General features: G+C 44.3%; 1 long non-coding RNA gene across 1 annotated transcript in view; it reads right to left on the reverse strand.

Annotated features, from left to right (window-relative positions):
- LOC130369627 (uncharacterized) overlaps positions 1 to 23,262 on the reverse strand; it is a 46,426-nt gene that overhangs the window by 17,588 nt on the left and 5,576 nt on the right. Inside the window, exon 3 of the long non-coding RNA XR_008892844.1 lies at positions 22,551 to 22,705. This is a non-coding gene — a long non-coding RNA (uncharacterized LOC130369627). The remainder of the gene's footprint in view (positions 1 to 22,550; positions 22,706 to 23,262) is intronic.

Below are 23,262 nucleotides of genomic sequence, written 5' to 3' on the forward strand. Positions count from 1 at the left end.
TTCACGTCACATTTGCCATTTTTTTTTTGCCTGCAGGGAAAATTGTGTCACCCTAGTGCAAATCACATTAGGTGTGACAGTTGTGCAAATTAAAAAAAAAAAAACTTTTTTGGCTGTTAAATAAAATCAGTCGGCACTGTCAGTTCACATCACAGTTGCCATTTTTTTTGCCTGCAGGGCAAATTGTGTCACCCTAGTGCAAATCACATTAGGTGTGACAGTTGTGCAAATTTAACCAAAAAAATGACAGGCAGAGGAAGGCCACCCCGCAGGAGCCGTCGTGATGCTGGGATTCCCTTTGGCCCTAGAATGGCCAGTGTTCAGAGGCCACGTACCCTGAACCCCCAAAGTTCTGAGGATTTAGTTGACTGGCTATCACAAGACACCCAATCTACTACAGCTTCCTCTCGGAACTTTGACACCATTCAGTGCAGCTGGAGGTGTTGTCACTGAGAAGAGGAGTCGCCTTGGTCAAAAAAGTCTGGATTACCTCACCTTTCTTATGATGAATGAGGGATGGATCCCGAAGGGACTGACACTGGACGATACATTTGACTGAACAAGGCCTGATCAGATGAGCTGCCTTGGGCTAAAAATAGTCCACACGCTGCTGTATTTGAACTCTGAATGCCGGATGACTTGCGTGACTTATCCACCACCAACTAGGGTTCAAGCCGCAATGTTTTAGGGCACTTTCTGCCTGGCAAAACAAACAGAAATTTTTCAGGCCGTTGCTACAGCAGCGGCTGCGACAATACCAAATTTTCCAGCCAGGTGTACATGCCTAATTTTTCTGGCCTCTGCTGCTGCACTTGTTATGGTGCTGCAATTTTTATGGCCGCTGCTACAGCTGCGACAATACCCAATTTTTCATCCATGTGTACATGCCTAATTTTTCTGGCCTCTGCTGCTGCACTTGTTATGGTGCTGCAATTTTTATGGCTGCTGCTACAGCTGTGGCTGCGACAATACCCAATTTTTCATCCATTTTGCCATGGATCCCACTCCGGCACGCCACAGTCCAGGTAATAGTCCCCTTGAAACAACTTTTAAATCACTATTGTGGCCAGAAAGAGTCCCCGTGGGTTTTAAAATTCGCGAACCGAAAATTTTATGTTCGCAACATCACTATTGCTAAATTCCCAGCATGCCTGGACACTCAGTGGCTGTCCGGAAATGCTGGGAGTTGTTGTTTTGCAACAGCTGGAGGCTCCGTTTTGGAAACACTGCCATACAATACCTTTTTAATTTTTATTGGGGGGGACAGTGTACGGGGTTGTATATGTTGTGTTTCACCCTTTATTATGTGTTAGTATAGTGTAGTGTAGTGTTTTTAGGGTACATTCGCACTGGCAGGTTACAGTGAGTTTCCCGCTAGGAGTTTGCACTGCGGCGAAAAATTTGCCGCAGCACAAACTTGAAGCAGGAAACTTACTGTAAACCTGTCCGTGTGAATGTACCCTGTACGTTCACCTGAGGGGGCAAACCTCCAGCTGTTTCAAAACTACAACTCCCAGCATGTACTGACAGACCCTGTGTGCTGGGAGTTGTACATTTGCAACAGCTGGAGGCACACTGGTTGGAAAACCTTCAGTTAGGTTCTGTTACTTAACTCAGTATTTTCCAACCAGTGTGCCTCCAGCTGTTGCAAAACTACAACTCCCAGCATGTACTGATCGCCGAAGGGCATGCTGGGAGATGTAGTTATGCAATAGCTGGAGGTACGCAACTACAACTCCCAGCATGCCGAGACAGCTGTTTGGGCATGCTGGGATTTGCAGTTTTGCAACATCTGGAGGGCTACAGTTTTAGAGACCACTGCAAAGTTATCTCCAAACTGTGGTCCTCCAGCTGTTGCAAAACTACAAATCCCAGCATGCCCAGACAGCAAACAGCTGTTTGGGCATGCTAGGAGTTGTAGTTTTGCAAGATCTGGAGGAATACAGTTTAGAGATCACTGTATAGTGGTCTCTAACTGTAGCCCTCCAGCTGTTGCAAAACTACATATTCCAGCATGCCCAAACAGCTGTCTGGGCATGCTGGGAGTTGTAGTTTTGCAACATCTGGAGGGCTACAGTTAGAGATCACTGTATAATGGTTTCAAACTGTACCCTCCAGATGTTGCTAGGCAACTCATCGGCTTCTGTCGGATCCAGCCGCACGTCATCGCGCCCGCCGATCTCCGTCGCCCGCTGCCTCCGAAGCCCGCCTGGATCGGTAAGTGGATCTTCGGCGTCGGTCCTCTGTCATTTCCCCATCCTTCCCCACCTATCGTTACCCCCCCCCCGCCCCCGATCTGCTGTTGGTGGTCGCATCTAGACCACCAATAGCAGGAATAGGAGGGGTGGCACCCCTGCCACCTCACTCCTATGCCTTCAGGGGGATCGTGGGTGTCTTAGACAACCGTGATCCCCCTTATATTCCGGGCCACCGGGTCACCATAGACCCATAATGACCCGGAATCGCGCAAATCGCAAGTGTGAATTCACATGCGTTCTCCGACATGGGGGGGTCTAATGACTCCCCTGGGCGTTTGCGTGGGATGCCTGCTGAACTGGAATTCTCCATGACGTACGCGTACGTCAAGGGTCCTTAAGGGGTTAAGATTTTATTGGTTTTAACCAAGAATAAACAGAAATAACAAACAGCCAATGCTGCAACATACAGCAAGTGCAAAACATGAATTATCATGAACATAAGAAATATATTGGGGTATGGGGAGAGCAAGAGGGGGGTATACATAGACAGAGGTGGGGGGGTTGGAGGTCAGGACGTCAGATTGACAGGCAGCATCATAATCAAAAACATTGGTGCCGTGGGCATTAAATAATAACATTACAAGCAAGACATTCTACATAGGCCAGCCATGGTCCCCAAATTCTCAAGAAATTTTCGTGGATCTGCTGGACATCTCAAACCTGCACAGCTGACGGACGTTACCCGTCCACTCCTCTTTGGAGGGCGGTAAGGGACTGAGCCACTTTAACGGAATCAAGGATTTTGCAGCAGCCAAGAAGTGTGCAGTCAAAGTATCTTTATGAGGACTGAAGTTTATGGAGGGCCTGCCCAAAAGGGCCAGGTCCGGGGTTAAAGAGATTGGAATAGGAAGGATGGAGTTGATAAGCGACTCCATTTCACTCCAAAACTTTTGGATGACCAGGCATGTCCACCAGATGTGCAGGTGTCTCCCCACTTGAGTCTCACAGCGCCAGCATAAGTCGCTGGGGGATAAACCGTTAGCATGGAGAAACTTGGGAGTCCTGTACCAGTGAGACAACAACTTGAAGTTGGATTCCCGAAGACGGACACATCGTGAATATCCCTGAGAGTGACGTAAAATGTAGTGGACCTCTGAATCAGAAAATTTGAGGCCCAGCTCCTGTTTCTAGGAGGCAATATAGCCCGGCCGGGAATAGTGTGCCGGTCCAGCCCACAGGTTCTTAATAAAGGACAACTTGTGCGAGTTACTAGGAGGTGACTCCAGTGTAGATTCAATGTCCATTAAGTCCCTCAGTTTGCCCAAATGGGTCAGGAACCGGGAGCAGCAGTGTTGTATGTGACTGATGTGGAGAAAGGACATCGGAACATCAGGGAGGAGCGTACGCAGCATATTGGCCGTCGGGACCTCTCAATCCATGGAACAGTTGGCGAATAGGTATGTGGGACAATTTGGACCAAAGGGAGGCGTACGTTATGGAGACACAATTCACAATCTCAGGAATAAGAGCGGAGGGCAGGAGAGGAAACATAGAAGGGGTGAGGGAGACGGAGAGTGAAGAGCAGACTGAGAAAATGCCCAAGAAAAGCAGAGATGGGTCCGAGTGGGAGTAACGCCTCCTTCAGGGTATCCAGAGTTCTGTCAAGAAATGAGGACCAAACGCCCACAGGGACCAAGAGAGCTCAGAGAAAGAGGAGCAAGAAGTGGCGGTGGGGGAGGGGGAAGAGCACAAGAACCACCAGCGGAGCTGAACCGTCTTGTATATGGCCATTATATCAGGGACACCTATACCTCCACTGGTCGCTGGTCTGGTCAAGAGGGAGTGTGCCATCCTAGGTCTCTTATGTCTCCAGAGGTATGTCGAGAAAAGCCTCCTGATAGAAGAGAAAAAGGATGGGGGGAGTGCGATCAGGAGCATCTGAAGTTTGTACACAATCTTGAGGACCACATAAGACTGTAGCACATTACGTCTACCAAGCCACGAGAAGAGGGTTTTTTTGTAGTCAGTGAGAAGAGTCTGCATTTCACTGAGAAGGGGGTTGAAAGTTTGCTTTATAGAGTGTCTGTATGAAGCTAGTGATGAAAACCCCCAGGTATTTCAATGACGTTTGCGCCCACGGAAATAGGGACAGGCGCTTCAGTCTAGCGATACGTTCATTGGAGAGAGTAATGTTGAGCAGCTCCGACTTGGATACATTAACCTTAAAGTTGAAGAGCTGGCCAAACTCCTCAAACAAAGACACCAGGCCGGGCAAGCCTGTTGTTCCTTCTTACCAAACCCGACTCGGGTTTGGTAAGAAGGAACAACAGGTCATTTGCAAATGCCAGTACCCTTAACTCACCGTAGGGGGTGTGAACCCCAAACATCGAAGGATGTTGTCGCACCTCTGGAGGAGGGACTCCATGACAAGCACAAAATGAGTCGGGGAAAGTGGGCAACCCTGCCTGGTGCCGTTGGTAATGAGAAACGGGGCAGAGATTGTGTTGTTGATCAGGAGGGATGCATATGGTTGAGCATATAGGGAAAATATAGCTGCAATGAAGGGCGCCGGGAAAGCCAACCTTTGCAGGACAGCCTTCATAAAAGACCAACTCACTCTATCGAAGGCCTTCTCAGCATCAACACCGAGAAGGACCAACAGAGAGCACTTCGAGCGGGCACGGTGAATGGAGGCGAGGAGTTTAAAAGTGTTGACCCTACCCTCCCTTCCCGGCACAAAGCCAGATTGTTCCAGGGCGACCAGATGAGGAAGAAGGCCCTTGATCCTATTGGACAGGAGCTTCGCCCATATCTTCAAGTCCAGATTCAATAAAGAAATGGGCCTATAGCTACCACACTCTGCCGAGTTTTTACCTTCCTTTACAATGAGGTTGATATGGGCTTCTTGAGCCTGCCTGGCGAGCGGGGCTCCTCCCGAGAGGGACAAACAGGAATCCGTCAGGTGTGGGAGCAAAACATCCAGAAATATTCTTATAATATATAAGCGAGAGGCCATCTGGGCCTGAGGCTTCTGCCCGGTGGTGAAGGACATCACAACTCTCCTAACCTCATCAGGAGTGATAGGTGCAAGCAGGGTTTGGGGCATGGAGGGATCTAAAGAGGGCAAAGGAAGCTCAGCTAGAAACTGCTCAGCGGCGTCCGCAACAGGGGGCACCTCGCCATGTCGGGCATTTGGTTGAAGACTGTATAAGTCTGAATAAAAACATTGAAATTGTCAGGCAATATCTGTGGTGGAGGTAAGTAGAGACCCCGACTCAATGCTTGATTTCAGGTATGTGTTGTTTTCCTCTAGCTTTCTTGAGAAGGGACGACATTAGTCTACTACCTTTGTCACCATGTGCATAAATGCAGTGTCTATGGTGCAAATAAGCCTTTAAAGATTGTGTCTGCAGGTGGAAGAGTAGTTGTTCCCGCAGGGACCGCAACTTATCTAAAGTCGCCTCAAGTCGAGTACGTTTATGAGCCCTCTCAAGTGTCAAGATCTCTTGAAGAAGGTCATCAACCTTTTTTCTATATTCATTTTTAAGCTTTGATCCCCACGATATGAGAACCCCATGTATGTAAGCCTTGTGAGCCTTCCAAACCATGTGGGGGAGGGGCCAGTCCCACAATTCACCTCAAAGTACATCTCTAAGTGGGCTTTTAAGTTGGTCAGTGCTCGGGGGTTCTCTAAAAGTCTTTCGTTCAGTCGCCAAGTGGAGGCGGAGGGGGAAGGATTCAGGAGGGAAAGATTGAGAGAGATAGGGGCATCATCTGACATGATTGCGTCTATACCTGTAGAGATGAGAGCAGGCATGAGAGAGGAATGAATCAAAAGGTAGTCCAGATGCTGGTGGGTGGAGGTGTAATACGTGTAGTCCCGGATGGAGGGACAAATCAGCAAGTTTAGTATGCAATCTAGACAAAGAATGCTGAGAGACATTAGCGTCAGTAGAGGAAGAGTCCAAACATGGATTAAGAGGGATATTCAAGTCAGAATCCAGGATAATCGGCCCTTCTGCAAACAATTTTAAATCGGACAGAGTGGATAGAAGTGCTGACGGAGGCGGTTGATATTGCCAGGAGAGTCCGCTCTGGAGTGATTTTGGTTGTTCACGCCGGAGGGCACCACCTTTTGTTTTTCTCAAGTGCTGGAGCTGATCACCATTATGAAGGCGGATGTGGAAAGGCTTTCGGGCTTTTTCTTTGAACTTGTTCTGGTGTGGTTGGAGATCGTGCCGCGAGTCAAGTGGCAGGGGGCACGTGATGCTGAGGCCATCAAGCGGTCTCGCCCCTTAGTGAATTCCAGAATGGCCAGGTTTGTGAGATCTAAGGGTGGGGTGGTAGTCCATCACCTGGAACTTGTAAGATGACAGCTGGAGATTTATGATACCGGACGGGGTCCAACTCTATTTGATTGGACTGGATATCTTTCTGTTGGGCCTGCAGGATGGTCTGGAGCAGGCACTATTCCTCTTAGGTGGCGGCCGGAGCACCATGTAGGGGTACACGGGCTCCTCGGTGCGTGGAGAAGTAATGACCTGGTTGTAAAGGGCCTTTGGCATTCATGCCCGTCGGGGACCCGGCGGCCGGCATACCGCTTCAGCTGAAGTAGTAGGTCAACTGGCATTGATAATATGTTTATGTTACTGCAATACAGTGGTTATACAGTTATACATTATATATTATAGTGTTATTTTAATAAATGAGCTGTGACCATCACTCAGCCCAGTTAAATTAGAAACACGTGTTATGTCTTTATTTAGATAGAGAGGGGGAGGGCATAAGGGGTATTTAAAGGGAAAAGAGGTGTGTTCTATGCAGTCTGTAGGTTACCTGGCCTCATAGGATTAGGTAATCCTGACTGCAAGGACCTAAGGGGTCAATGAGAGCCCTAGGGGTGGGTGCCCTGGGTTCTCTCCCACTTTCTCTGGTGAGGAGGGTGGGTATGTAGGTACGTCCACAGGCTATATCTGGACCCTCCCTGCCATGCTGCACCAGTGCTCGAGTGAAGTGCCCAACCTCCCTCCCTGTATGTTATAATGTCTGTTCTTTTTTATTGTCAGACCACGTGCCCTGTTGTACGATGCATTGGTTTCTGGTACCGTTTTAAAACATAAAAGAAATGTAAAAAAATAAAAAAAGAAGAAGAGGGCATAAGGGGTGTTTAACCCCTTAAGGACGCTTGACGCACGCGTACGTCATGACACCCTGGTACTTAAGGACCTATGACGTACGCGTACGTCATGGACAATTCCAGCCCCCGCCGCGCACCGGGTGGGGTTCAGACCGGGATGCCTGCTGAAATCATTCAGCAGGCATCCCGTGCAAAGGCCCAGGGGGGTCATTAGACCCCCCCCCCCCCCATGTCGGCGATCGCGGCAAATCGCAAGTGAATTCACACTTGCGATTTGCGCAATTACGGGTCATTACGGGTCTATGGTGACTCGGTGACCCGGAATAGAAGGGGGATCGTGGGTGTCCATGACACCCACAACCCCCCTGAAGAGATAGGAGTGAGGTGGCAGGGGTGCCACCCCTCCTATCCCTGCTATTGGTGGTCTAGACGCGACCACCAATAGCAGATGGGGGGCAGGGGGGTTTACTTTCGTTTTCCCCGTCCTGCCCACCCACAATAGGCGGGGCCAGACGGGGAAACCCGACAGGGACCGGCGCCGAAGATCCACTTACCGATCCGGAGGCTGCGGGCGACGAAGATTGGCGGGCGGCAACAGAGATCAGCGGGCGGCGACGTCGTGCGGCTGGATCCTACAGAAGCCGATGAGTTGCCTAGCGACATCTGGAGGGTACAGTTTGAGACCATTATACAGTGATCTATAACTGTAGCCCTCCAGATGTTGCAAAACTACAACTCCCAGCATGCCCAGACAGCTGTTTGGGCATGTTGGAATGTGTAGTTTTGCAACAGCTGGAGGGCTACAGTTTGAGACCACTATATAGTAGATCTTGCAAAACTACAACTCCTAGCATGCCCAAACAGCTGTTTGCTGGCATGCTGGGATTTGTAATTTTGCAACAGCTGTAGGACCACAGTTTGGAAATCACTTTGCAGTGGTCTCTAAAACTGTACCCCTCCAGATGTTGCAAAACTGCAAATCCCAGAATGCCCAAACAGCTGTCTCGGCATGCTGGGAGTTGTAGTTGCGTACCTCCAGCTGTTGCATAACTACATTTCCCAGCAAGCCCTTTGGTGATCAGTACATGCTGGGAGTTGTAGTTTTGCAACAGCTGGAGGCACACTGGTTGGAAAATACTGAGTTAGATAACAGAACCTAACTGAAGGTTTTCCAACCATTGTGCCTCCAGCTGTTGCAAATGTACAACTCCCAGCACGCAGGGTCTGTCAGTACATGCTGGGAGTTGTAGTTTTGAAACAGCTGGAGGTTTGCCCCCCCCAGGTGAACGTACAGGGTACATTCACACGGGCAGGTTTACAGTAAGTTTCCTGCTTCAAGTTTGGGCTGCGGCAAATTTTTTGCTGCAGCGCAAACTCCTAACTTACTGCAACCCGCCAGTGCGAATGTACCCTAAAAACACTACACTACACTACACTAAAACATAATAAAGGGTAAAACACTACATATACACCCCCTTACACTGTCCCCCCAATAAAAATTTAAAACGTATTGTACGGCAGTGTTTCCAAAACTGAGCCTCCAGCTGTTGCAAAACAACAACTCCCAGCATTTCTGGACAGCCACTGACTGTCCAGACATGCTGGGAGTTTAGCAACAGCTGGAGGCACCCTGTTTGGGAATCACTGGCATAGAATACCCCTATGTCCACCCCTATGCAATCCCCAATTTAGTCCTCAAATGCGCATGGCGCTCTCACTTAAGAGCCATGTCGTATTTCAAGGAAACAGGTTAGGGCAACATATGGGGTATTTCCGTACTTGGGAGAAATTGCACTACAAATTTTGTGGGGCTTTTTCTCCTTTTACCCCTTATGAAAAGGAAAAGTTGGGGGCTACACCAGCTTGTTAGTGTAAAAAAATAAAAAAAATTACACTAACATGCTGGTGTTGCCCCATACTTTTTATTTTCACAAGCGTTAAAAGGAAAAAAAGACCCCCAAAATTTGTAACGCAATTTCTCCTGAGTACAGAAATACCCCATATGTAAAATGCTTTACGGGCGCACAACAAGCTCAGGAGTGAAAGCGCACCATGTACATTTGAGGCCTAAATTGGTGATTTGCACAGGGGTGGCCGATTTTACAGCGGTTCTGACATAAACGCAAAAAAATAAATACCCACATGTGACCCCATTTTGGAAACTACACCCCTCACGTAATGTAATAAGGGGTACAATGAGCATTTACGCCCCACAGGTGTCTGACAGATTTTTGGAACAGTGGTACATGAAAATGAAAAATGTAATTTTTCATTTGCACAGCCCACTGTTCCAAAGATCTGTCAAACGCCAGTGGGGTGTAAATACTCACTGCACCCCTTATTAAATTCTGTGAGGGGTGTAGTTTCCAAAATAGGGTCACATGTGGGAGGGTCCACTGTTCTGGCACCACGGGGGGCTTTGTAAACGCACATTGCCCCTGACTTCCATTCCAAACAATTTTTTTCCCAAAAGCTCAATGGCGCTCCTTCTCTTCTGAGCATTGTAGTGCACCAGCAGAGCACTTGATGTCCACACATGGGGTATTTCTATACTCAGAAGAGATGGGGTTACAAATGTTGGGGGTCATTTTGTCATATTATCCCTTGTAAAAAATCAAAATTTGAGGGAAAACTAGCATTTTAGTGAAAAAAAAAAATCATTTTCACATCCAACTTTAACGAAAAGTCGTCAAACACCTGTGGGGTGTTAAGGCTCACTGGACCCCTTGTTACGTGCCTTGAGGGGTGTAGTTTCCAAAATAGTATGCCATGTGTTTTTTTTTTTTTTTTTTTGCTGTTCTGGCACCATAGGGGCTTCCTAAATGTGACATGCCCCCAAAAACCATTTCAGAAAAACTCACTCTCCAAAATCCCACTGTCGCTCCTTCCCTTTTGAGCCCTCTACTGCGCCCGCCGAACAATTGATATACACATATGAGGTATTTTCTTACTCGAGAGAAATTGGGTTACACATTTTAGGAAGATTTCTCTCCTTTTACCCCTTGTAAAAATTCAATAACTGGGTCTACAAGAACATGCCAGTGTAAAAAATGAAGATTTTGAATTTTCTCCTTCAATTTGCTGCTATTCCTGTGAAACACCTAAAGGGTTAACAAACCTTTTGAATGTCATTTTGAATACTTTGAGGGGTTCAGTTTTTATAATGGGGTCATTTGTGGGGTATTTCTAATAAGAAGGCCCTTCAAATCTACTTCAAAACAGAACTGGTCCCTGAAAAATTAAGATTTTGAAAATTTTGTGAAAAATCGGAAAATTGCTGCTATACTTTGAAGCCCTCTGATGTCTTCCAAAAGTAAAAACATGTAAACTTTATGATGCAAACATAAAGTAGACATATTGTATGTGTGAATCAATATATAATTTATTTGGAATATTCATTTTCCATATAAGCAGAGAGCTTAAAAGTAAAAAAAATGCGACTTAATGTCATGTCCCTAAATTAACCCCATCATCCCCTAACATTCAGCAATCAGAATATTGAACCTACAGCAATTTGAATAAGTATATCACCTTTCATTAGTGTTTTCTAGTGTTGCTCACGAATATTCACAATGCAAATTTTGTAGTTTTGCAACATCTGGAGGCCCCCTGGTTGGGTAACACTGTACTGAGGATTGGAGTCTGTTTGCTGCAACCTAATGAATCAGGAGAACTGCTGCCTGTAACCTGATCTCTGTGCAGATCACTCCCACAAAGGCTGGGTTCACACCACGTTTTGTTAAATACGGTTCCCGTATATGGCTGGGAGGAGGGGGGCGGGGCTTAATCGCGGCGTCCGCACTCAGCCGTATTCGGCAACCGTATTTAATGCATGTCTATGATTCGATCGGAGTGAACTGCAGCCTCCGGTCGGCTTCGTTTTCGGCCGTATGCGGTTTCCCGACCGCAGGCAAAAACGAAGCCGACCGGAGGCTGCGGTTCACTCCGATCGGCTCATAGACATGCATTAAATACGGTTCCCCTATACAGCTGAGTGCGGGCGCCGCGATTAAGCCCTGCCTCCTCCTCCCAGCAGTATACGGGAACCGTATTTAACAAAACATGGTGTGAACCCAGCCTAAGGGTGCATACACACCATGTTTTCCCTCTACGGGTGTCGGATCCGACTGGGGGAGGGGAAAACCGTGTGCTCCCATACCCCAGCCGGACCAACACCCTAATCCATTGACTTTAATGAGCCGAACGGAGTCACCGTAGTATACTACGTTTTGAGGTCCGGTCAGACAACTGGATACGGGTCAAAAATGAGCTGACCGGAGTAAAACGGTGACTCCGGTCGGCTCATTGAAGTCAATGGATTAGGGCGTTTGTCCGGCTGGGGTACGGGAGCGCACGGTTTTCCCCTCCCCCAGTTGGATCCGGCACTCGTAGAGTGAAAACCTGGTGTGCATGCACCCTAAGACCAGGTTACCAGTGAAGTAACTGATTTGCATACTGAACCGTTTTAAATGATTCATTTAGTCTGGTGAACTGAATCAGGCTGGGTTCACATCACATTTTTGCCATTCTGTTTTCAATCAGTTTTTCTAAAGAAAACCGTATGGCAAAAAAAACGGATGGAACAGTATGGGAAAAAGTAAACCGCATGCATTTTTAAACCGTTTACTGTTTTTAAAAGTTCATACAGTTCCGTCCATTTTTATAAAAAAATTAAAACAAGCATACGTTTTTGAAAATTTTGTCCATTTTTAATGGGAGGGGTGTTGGGTGGGGACTTTAGGATGCAAATGCGCATGTGCAAATAAAAACCGTATACTGTTTCCCGTATGGAACCTTATACATGTGCGTTTCCCATTGACGTCCTTGTTAAAAAAAAAAACATATGCGGTTGCAGTATGGTTGTTAAACCGGAGACAAAATCGTGGTTTATATTATGGGCAGGTAGGAGTCAAACATTTGGTATTCCAAAGAAATCTTCTATATATAGAATTATAGGTTATATTCTGTAACCTCTTACAATGCTGCCTGTAGAAGGCAGAGTAAATAAGAGTCTGAGGAATAGAGAATTTTAGAACAATCTAAAAATATATCCAATTTAACAATATTGTCCTTGAAGACATTTCAGCTCTCTATGAAAATATGAATATTTCATATTTTAATGTGAACTTTCCTAACCTCTCATTTGCTACTCAAGTCATATGTGTTATTTCAGATCATAATGCCTGACTGCAGGAGGCTCTGTACACATGTCTTTAACCCCTTAATGACATTGGATGTAAATCTACGTCATGGTGCCACGGTACTTAACACACCATGACGTACATTTATGTCATGGACATGACTGCGAACACCAGACCGGTGCTGGCGTCATGCGCGGTAGGTCCCGGCTGCTATCAGCGGACATCAGTGATCGTGCAGATGTCCGCCATTAACCCTAAAGGATAGGGGATAAGATGTGTGATTGCAGGGTCCCGCTACCAGGGACCCCCGGAATCTCGGCTTCGGCACCCCGCTGTCATTACTGCACAGGCCAAACTCGCTCTGTGCGTAATGACAGGCAATACAGGGGCCGTAGCATCATGACATCACGGCAATCAGACATCTTTTTCCCTATCCTTTGGTGGAGTACCCCTTTAATGCTGGGACTCCACTTGGTAGTTGTTGCTTTTTTTAAATGCCACTGTAGTTTTTGAGCCAAAGCCAGAAGTAGATCCATGAGGAAGAAAAAGTATAAGTTTCCTTATATTTCCTATTCCTTTTTAATTCACTCCTGACTTTAGCTTGAAAACTGTCAGTGGCAGTTGTCCCTAAAATCACCTTCTAGCTTCTCTACCAAGTGTCAAAGAGGTGGAGCAGAGCTGCTAAAGGGTCACATCCCGACACACATCCTCACTCACCCTCACCTACCAGTCCCTCCTTGATTGAGGTACAGAACCCTGTATGTCAGTCAAAGAGGGACTAGAGGTGAGGCCAAGCAAGGATGCATGCCAGGCTGTGGCGTGTGGGTTTGGTCGACTTTTGACTAAAGGTGGACATACACTTTCAATAAATTATATGACTTCCCTATACAAATGAACATATGTCATGGCCAAATGTTCATGTGTTATTTATGGTAACGGGTAGGGGTAAGCCAGTGCCAGACAGCTCTGGTGCCATCTTATCCCTCCCTAAACAAAAAAGTTTGGTGTAGAAAATCAAACATGCCTGACATGTGTCAGGAGACCACCATGAACCTTAGAGAGCCATCAGTGCCTGCTGGTCGGGAAAGGTTTGGTCAACTTTAGCATAACGTGTTCACCTTTAATTATTAGCAGGAAATAAACATTGAGGAAGTTAGCAAATAAAAGAAGTCAACACTGAGAATATACCTACAAAGGGTACAGTTCTGTGCAGTTCTAGGTTCATGCATGTCTCAGACTGGAAAAATTCAGGCTGGAGATTCTAAAGGCATTGAGCACTAAGGTGCTAGGACCGCTCTTACGCTGCTGTCCCCATAGACGGCAATGTATTCTGCCAAAAGAATGAGCAAGTTCGTTCTTTTGGTGGCATAATTTCAGTGGTGGAAGCTCCACTGCTGAAGTTCTTTAGTGTGCACTGTGCAGCAGAATCCCATTGACAGCAATGGGGCTCTTTATTAAGACTAGGAAAATTGTCATCAACATGCCCTTTTTTCACCGTAGATATTGGGCCACATTTTCTAAGACTACTATAGCTTACACTAGTCAGAGAAAAGAAGATATATGTTTTGGGCCTACTTTATTAATAAGCCTCTAATCTCTGAATGTACTAATGTATTTGATCTAAATAATGCAGTGTCTTGAGCCAATGCCAGAAGTGGATTCAAAAGAAATGGGGACTATAAAGGAACGACTTCTATCTTTGGTTTAAAAAAACTAAAAATAAAACCAGCATCTCAAAGTGGCATATATTTTTTTTTTTAAAGCTGTGCCTGAAACTCCCTTATACATTCATGGTAGTTCTATAAAATATTTAAATATTTATTTGACATTAAGATTATCACTATGTTCTGTGTGTATGTATATGGCAGGCTTCTAGGTTACATTTGCAAACAGAAAGATGATTCAGAATTATTGGCACAAAAATGTCTCCTGATGAAATATGAGGAATATGTCGCACATGACCCATATACAACAGTTATTTCTTACTTTGCCTTGCTGGCTAAAGTTGAATGAATGAGTATCTTTCTGACAATCCACTGTATTTTTTATATTATAAGTTAAGATGTAACTTTTTAATTGGCCGACCAAGAAGTTGTGATGAACATTTCCATATATATGTCACATTTTCCATATCCTACCATTACTGCTTACAATGCATAGCTGATATTCCAGCTATTTAATCTGAGGTCATATCTTTTATTGACCCCTACAAGATCAAGTGACAGATATTATTTCTATATGAAATATCAGCCACATAATTATTCATAATGCACCTAGCTCGCAGCACATTAAATCTGATATATCTGATATATTTTCTGCTGAAAATTGCATTCTGGTTGTGTTGCACTTCTTTTTCCACTGGATTCCCTGCTTCCCATCAAATTAATAAAATGTAAGTTTCTATTGGTGAACTGCATGGTTAATGAGTTGGAAACCGGTATTCCGATATTCCAGAAACCGTGTTTCTGTATCAAAAGCCATGTAGGTTTTTCCCTTGTGCACATACCCCAAAGTCGTGTTCACACTTTGGAATTTTGGAGTGGAAATTCTGCTCATGATTCCGCTTAGAAATCCTTGTTCAGCCGCCTCCCATTATGTTCAATGGGATTCTACTGCACTGATTTCAATTTACTCTGCATGACTCTTATACATCAAGTGCTTTTATACTAAAAAGGGTGTTCTTCAAGATTGCTGTACATGCACTTTTAATAGAAAAGACATTATATACACAGAAATCATACAAATGTCTTATATGACTTCATACTTACAGATCGGAATTTTTAAGTCTTCGTTGTTCTTAAAGGCTCCCAAAATAAATATGTTGTTACTGATGAAAATTAACCCCTTAAAGACCAAGGACGTACCGGTACGTCCTTGGTCCTGCTCTCCTGATATAACGCGGGGTTACACGGTAACCCCGCATCATATCACGGCAGGCCCGGTGTCATAGTGAAGCCGGGACCCGCCTCTAATAGCGCGCAGCGCCGATCGTGGTGCCACGCGCTATTAACCATTTAGCCGTGCGCTCAGAGCTGAGCCACGCGGCTAAAAGCGAAAGCGAAAGTTGCCGGTTAACTCAGGGGGCTGTTCGGGATAGCCGCGGCGAAATCGCGGCATCCTGAACAGCTTACAGGACAGCGGGAGGGCCCCTACCTGCCTCCTCACTGTCCGATCGCCGAATGACTGCTCAGTGCCTGAGATCCAGGCATGAGCAGTCATGCGGCAGAATCGTCGATCACTGGTTTCCTATGAGAAACCAGTGATCAATGATGAAGATCAGTGTGTGCAGTTTTATAGGTCCCTATGGGACCTATAACACTGCAAAAAAAAAAAGTGAAAAAAAAAGTGAATAAAGATCATTTAACTCCTATTAAAAGATTGAATCACCCCCCTTTTCCCATAAAAAAAAAACACAGTGTAAATAAAAATAAAAATAAACATATATGGTATCACCGCATGTGGAAATGTCCGAATTATAAAAATATATCATTAATTAAACCACTCGGTCAATGGCGTGCGCGCAAAAAAATTCCAAAGTCCAAAATAGTGCATTTTTGGTCACTTTTTATATCATTTAAAAATGAATAAAAAGCGATCAATAAGTCCTATCGATGCAAAAATTGTACCGTTAAAAACTTCAGATCACGGCGCAAAAAATGAGCCCTCAAAACGCCCCATATACAGAAAAATAAAAAAGTTATAGGGGTCAGAAGATGACAATTTTAAACGTATTAATTTTCCAGCATGTAGTTATGATTTTTTCCAGAAGTCCGACAAAATCAAACCTATATAAGTAGGGTATCATTTTAATCGTATGGACCTACAGAATAAAGATAAGGTGTCATTTTTACAGAAAAATGTACTACGTAGAAACGGAAGCCCCCAAAAATTGCAAAACAGCATTTTTTTTTTCAATTTTGTCGCACAATGATTTTTTTTCCATTTAACCGTAGATTTTTGGGCAAAATTACTGACTCATTACAAAGTAGAATTTGTGGTGCAAAAAATAAGCCATCATATGGATTTTTAGGTGCAAAATTGAAAGAGTTATGATTTTTTAAAGGCAAGGAGCAAAAAACGAAAATGCAAAAACTGAAAAAACCCCGGTCCTTAAGGGGTTAAAGACGTTTTGTAATATGATTGTTTAAAAATCTTTTGAATATTTAACAAAGAATATGACTCTTGAAAATCCCACTGTCATGTCTGTATATTGGTTTGGGTGTGTGTGAACTGTTTTATGTTCCCCGATCAGGGAATAGTTAATAGCCTTTTGCTTGCAAGCCAATAGCTCCTTGGGTGTGTCTATTTAAAGTCAGCCCAGTCTAGCTTCTGGGCTGCTGATACTTCATTTAACTTTTTTGCTTTAGCATGCACTTTGTATTTTCTGGTTTAGCCATGGTTAGGTGGCATGCTTATAGTAGATTTTAATAGTGATGCTCGCGAATATTCGCAATGCAAATTTTATTTGCGAATATCGCATATACGTGAATATAGCACTATATATTCGCAATTACGAATATTCGTATTTTTTTTTCACAGTACACATCACAGTGATCATCCCTCTCTGCTTCCAGCTTGTGTGGTGTAAAGAAGGCTCTAATACTACTGTGTGAGACTGGCGTACGAATTTACACATGTGCGAAAATTAGCATATGCTAATTTTTCACATATGCAAATTTTTATCTTATGCCAATTTCCGCATATGAAAATTTTCGCATATGCGAATTTTCTCTTATGCTAATTTTTGCTTATGCAAATTTTCACATACGTGAATTTTCGCTAATATTACGAACGCGAATATTACGAATATGCAAATTTAGGGAATATATGATGAATATTCGTCCATATATTCGCAAAATATCGCATATTCGAATATGGTCTATGCCGCTCAACACTAGATTTTAATCTGTGTTTGTTTAGTTGGTTTTCTGCTATGTGTCTGTTCACACTGTGTTTTCTCTTGTATCCGTTTATATGTAGTTCTGTGTTTTATATTTCTGTTTTCCTACTGGGCCAGCATCCTGAACACACTGGTGAGTGTGCCACTGGCCAGTTGTCTATTTGGACTTATTATTAATGGCTACTTCATTAGTGGAATGGAGTGTACAGTTTGTGTGTCCAGTGTGAACAATGTCCTATGTTGCATTCTTTTTACAGCTCCATGGGGACTCCTTTTCTACTGGAGGTATTCGGAGGGATTGCTATGCCTGTCTTGTGTTGAGTGTGTACAGTGTTCTATATTATAGCCTGTGTATTTAGGCATTCCTGTTACCTGTCCATGGGCACTCAGAGGGTATTGTTATTCCTGCGTCTACTGGAGGTGTTCTGAAGGAATTGTGATTATTCCTGTCTTGTGTTCAGTGTGAACAGTGTTCTATAATTATATCTTGTTGTATCCGTTTTTCTGAGTTGTAACTTGTCATCCCTGTTACCTGTCCAAGGGGACTCCGTGTCTACTGGAGGTATTCGGAGGGATTGCGATAATTCCTGTTTAGTTATAGATCCCTGTTTTTACCTGTCTGTGGGGACTCAGAGGATATTGTTATTCCTGTGTCTACCAGAGGTTTTTCTAGGGGATTCAGCTTATTCCTGTTATGTTTCTGGAGTATGTTCAGACTCCATTTTCCTGTCTGATAATTTGAACTCTATATGTTTATTAGTTCTTTATTCAAATCCTTGGAGTTCTGTGTAATGTCCGTTTTATTTGTTTTTGCACTTTTCTGTTTAAGTGTGTATTCACACACTAGTTTAAGAGCAGTTTGCTATTCCGCCTGGATAGGGAATAATTAATGCTCTCAGCGAATGAGAACTCGGGTGGAGTTATTTAGCCAGAGTTCTGCTGCATTCTGGTGCTGGTTATGGAGTGCAATACTAATATGTCTGTTTGTGCTATATTCTGACTTTGCTTGAGCATTTACCTTGCATTTATCTTGTCATTTTATTAGTCGGTTTTAGGATTATGTTTGTTTGTTCTGCTGTCTGTGTTCACACTGTCTGAGTCTTGCTTGTACCCTGTACTCTGTATGTTATATTCCTGTTTGGTATTCTAGAGTCTATTCAGACTCATCCGGTTCTAGTCTAGTGTTTCATGTATTATATTTCCGTTTCCTACTGGGTCAGCATTTTGTTCACACGGTGGAGTGTGTCTGCTGGCCAGTAGCCTATTTGGCTTTATTATTAATGGCTACTCCTATAGTGGAGTGGGGAGTCCAGTTTGTATGTTCTGTGTCCCAGTGTGAACAGTGTCCTATATTTATATCCTGTTTGGTTGATCTGATCTTTGTCCTTTGTACTTGTACCTGTTTGTGAACAGTGTTCTATGTCACCTGTTCAGTTTAGTGTTTTGGCGCTCAGTTCTTCTGTTTATCCCCTTCATCTCCTGGATTCTGCTGTATACTCAGATCATGCCTAGTCTTGTTCATTTTATTATGTCTGCCGTTTATCTGATATCCGGCTTATGAACTGTTTGTTAATTCACAATATTCTGTTCTGGTCTGTGACCGACTATGTATATTCTGTGTTTTTACACCACTGCACTTTAACGCAGGAAGGGACTGGTGCCCAGTTGTCGATCCATCGTTTAGGATGGATGAAAAAGTAGGCAGGGAGAGATGTTTTAGGGTCAGTTTAGGGATCACTCTCCCTGTCCCCCCAGTCGGTCCCTGACATTCTGTTCATGACCACTTATCTATAGTGTCCTCTGTTCATGACCACCGATCTATAGTGTCCTCTGTTCATGACCTCTGAGTCCTCTGTTCATGTCCGCTGATCTATGGAGTCCTCTGACCGATGATATAGTGCCCTCTGTACTAACTCTCTGATCTGTGCCCTCTGAACTTTTATACTATGGAGTTCTATGTTCTTGTATGTTTCTAGTTTGTGACCGACTATTTGTTAGTTTGTGTTTTTATTAGGCCCCTGCACTTTAGTTCAGGGAGGGACCGGCGCCCAGTTGTCGATCCATCAGTTAGGGTGAATGAGCACGTAGGCAGGGAGAACAGTTTTAGGGTCAGTCTCCTCTCCATGTCCCCTGGTTGGTCTCTGACACCCACCACTAGTGGTCCCCATATAACCAGTACTGCAGTAGCATTAGGCTTGTCATGGACAAGGCTACATACGTAGACACACCAATCAATTCCTACCACCACAAGGGAGGGACAAGCCCCCTTCAAATGAGAGGATTTCTAACACTGTGAGCTAATGAAAAGGGGTATTTCTATAATAAATATAGGTGATAAAGGCATACAAATTAGATATACATGGTCAGGATTAAGTACTAAGTAACATATTACTTTTTGTGGGTTCTGACAGGTACCCTTTAATATTTTTAAATAGATGAAATGTAAAAAAAATGTTTACTTTCTGGCACCATTTGAATAGTTTCAACCCCTTTGATGGGAAAAATCGACCTGTATATAGTTTCTAATAGGACATTGTGTAAATTTTTTGGACTATGTAACATTGATTACACATATAAAAAACACAGGATAAGACAGTGGGGATTTATCAAACTGTGTGGGATAAAAACTGAAAGGATTTTCCCATAGCAACCAATTACAGCTCAGCCTTCACAGAGCTTTGTATGATAGGAAAGCTGAGCTGTGATTGGTTGTTATGGGCAAAATCCTACAGTTTTTCTCACACAATGTGACAAATCAGGGCCACCAAGCGTGTTTGTGCTTATAGACTAAAGGCAATTTTGCATACAGAACATGAGCTCTCACTGCCCCCTAGTGGATGCTGCTCATCGAAGAGGTTTGATTTTATTCCTTGACCCCATTTAGCAACTGTTGTGCTTTGCCAAAATGTGTTTTTATCTAGTTACCTGTGACTACCTTATGACTATGGGTTATCTTATTGACTAGTCAAATTCTTATGCACATATTTAATGTGTTATGCTGTCATTTACTAATGTATTGTATTGTATATGAGTAAGGGAACAAGCCTATTAGATTCCAGTTTCCCTGTAACATACCTGGCTAACAGTGTCACTCAGTAACTATGGTGACCAGCCTCACTAACAACTATTTAACCCATCAAGGAGCTGGGATGCTGGGCTTCATGAAAGTCACCATATTAGACTGGGTTCACATTTGTTCAGCTATCTGGCACCATCTCTGATAGATGGGAATGTCGGATGCCATACGCTAGACATTTTGCATCCTATGTCCTTTCTGTTGCTAAAATGTGGCATGGCACTGGATTTCAGGACCATCTGGCATATGCTGGAGGGTGGTGAACAGGAATGATGTCTTAAAGGGGTACTCCACCCCCTAGACATCTTATCCCCTATCCAAAGGATATTGGCTGTGGCACCCCAGACATCCTGATGACTGGCGATGCGGGGTGGAGGCTCGTAATGTCACGGTCATGCCCCGCTCATGACGCCATGGCCATGCCCCCTCAATGCAAGTCTATGGGAGGGGGCATGATGCCCGTCACGCCCCTCATAGACTTGCATCGAGAGGGCATGGCCATGACGTCACGAGCGGGGTGCGGCCGTGATGTCATGAGCCTCCGGCATTCCAGTCCTGCACCCGATGCTCTAAAGGAATGGGGGCAGCAGGGAGATCATGGGAGGCCAAAGCGGTGGGACCCCCGTGATTAGACATCTTATCGCCTATAATTTGGATAGGGGATAAGATTTCTAGGGGCGGAGTACCCCTTTAAACAGGTCTTCTATTAATATCAGATGCCTGTAATTGGTATACCTGAGTAAAGATGAGAGAGCTGAATTTGGCTAACCTGGTTTAGATCTGAGCTTGTGCAAACCTGCCAATGTAGTAAGTTAAGCAGCGATCTGTATAGATCACTACTTTATTATAACATCCTGCTGGGCTGTGCGTTATGCACTGGCCCAGCAAGGAAACAGTTAACTAGCACTGCTTGGCAGTGCTGGTCAACTTCTTGGAGGTATGCAGTATGCAGAATACAGCTTTTGCTGTAAATTATATACTAAAGAGATCCACGGGGAATGATGGGGGTTGTAGTTTAGCAACACCTAGAGGCTCCCTTCGTTAAAACAAAAGGGGGAGTGCCCAAAATTTACTAACTCATTTTTTGCATTTCAGAGAGATGTACTACATGGACTACATTGGATTTGTGGCACTAAGCCGATGCCCAGTGTTTTTATTTAATTTCAATAAAATGGTTAACAAGGGCTTGTGGGGGAGTAAACTTTGTAATAAATGCTTTTTCAACATGCTTCTTGTTTTTTTATATTTACTTTACAAGCTTAGTAGTGGAAGCTTTTTTTATATACAGAGTCAATTATTAAGCTATGGCTTAGCATTAGCCACCAAAACAGGTAGCACTAACTCCCAAATATTACCCCAGTATCCACCACCACAAGAGTTCCAGGAAGAGCTGGTACCAACAGTTCCATAGAGTCAAAAATGGTGTATCTGGGCCTAAGCTGTAACAGGCTGATGTTATTTAGGTTTGGGAGGGCCAGTAACATTGGTCCTTGTCCACCCTGGTAAAGTCAGGCTGTTGCTGCTTGGTTGGTATCTATCGGAGTATGAAAATTGGGGAAAACCCACACATTTTTAAATAAATAAATAAATAAAATAATTAATACAAAAAAAAAATAAAAACAACGTGTAGGGTTCCCCCAATTTTTATTCTTAGACAGATACCAACCACATTTGGGAACACACTGCCAGAAAGGATCTGTTTAAATTATAAATGTTTAACTTGTCTTTTAAAACAAAAAGGCATGCTTAAAGGGGTACTCCGGCGCTAAGACATCTTATCCCCTATCCAAAGGATCTTGCACGCAGCACCCCGTTAGAATCAGTCCCCGGTGTGTGTTTGCTCCGGGTCTGATTACTGGCGATCACGGGGACGGAGTTGTGACATCACGGCTCCACCCCTCAATGTAAGCCTAAGCCTCCCATAGGCTTGCATTGAGGGGGCGGAGCGTGATGTCACACGGGGGCGGAACCATCCGCACTGTGATCACCAGTAATCAGACCCGGAGCAAACATGCTCTGGGGACTGATTCTAACGGGGTGCTACATGCAAGATCACAGGGATCCCCTTTAAAATGCATATAAACAGACCCATACTCACCAACCTTATTCCATGCTGTGATCTACTTCTTGTCTTGTCTTGTGTACTGTATACTGAAGAGATCCACTTGCCCACCTTGTTCCTGCTATGGTCTCTTCCTATGTTGTCCACTTTGAAATCCCCTACTGGTCTGATGTCTACTATTTTGTGACCCCCTGCAATTGTGAGGTTGTATATCATTAGAATGAATCTGTAGTTATTTAACTGTGACAGGGTTCTACTGGGCAGGAGTTGGGTTTACATAGGACTGCATACTAAACAGCCAGTTTATTGGGGACACACAGTATTGGGGTTTGAGTGCCCTGGGATGCATTTCCCCCCACCCCATTTGAAGTTTTTTGCCTTTCATGGGCATATTTTAATAGATTTAAAGGCTTTCCGTGTATTGTGTATCATATGTAATTAATAAAGTATTATATTTTTAATTATTTGGTGTGCACCATCTTGGAGTTTTTCTTTTCTTTCTTTTTTGAATTCCTATGTAGTCCTGCATCTAGTGGTGGATATCTTCAGTATACCAGTATAACCCCCCCCCCCCCCCCCCCCCCCCAAAGGAGTTAACAAACGCTAGTTATCTCTTTCCTTGCTGGAACTGCACATAGTGCTTAGCCCAGAAAGGGGTTACGTAAAGCACCGATCTTTAAAGGAAATCTGTCATCAGTATCACCCACACTAACCTGTCACATAGACTTGTAGTGCAGGTGATACTGTT

The sequence above is a fragment of the Hyla sarda genome, chromosome 4, assembly GCF_029499605.1.
Source record: "Hyla sarda isolate aHylSar1 chromosome 4, aHylSar1.hap1, whole genome shotgun sequence".
Classification (NCBI taxonomy): domain Eukaryota; kingdom Metazoa; phylum Chordata; class Amphibia; order Anura; family Hylidae; genus Hyla; species Hyla sarda.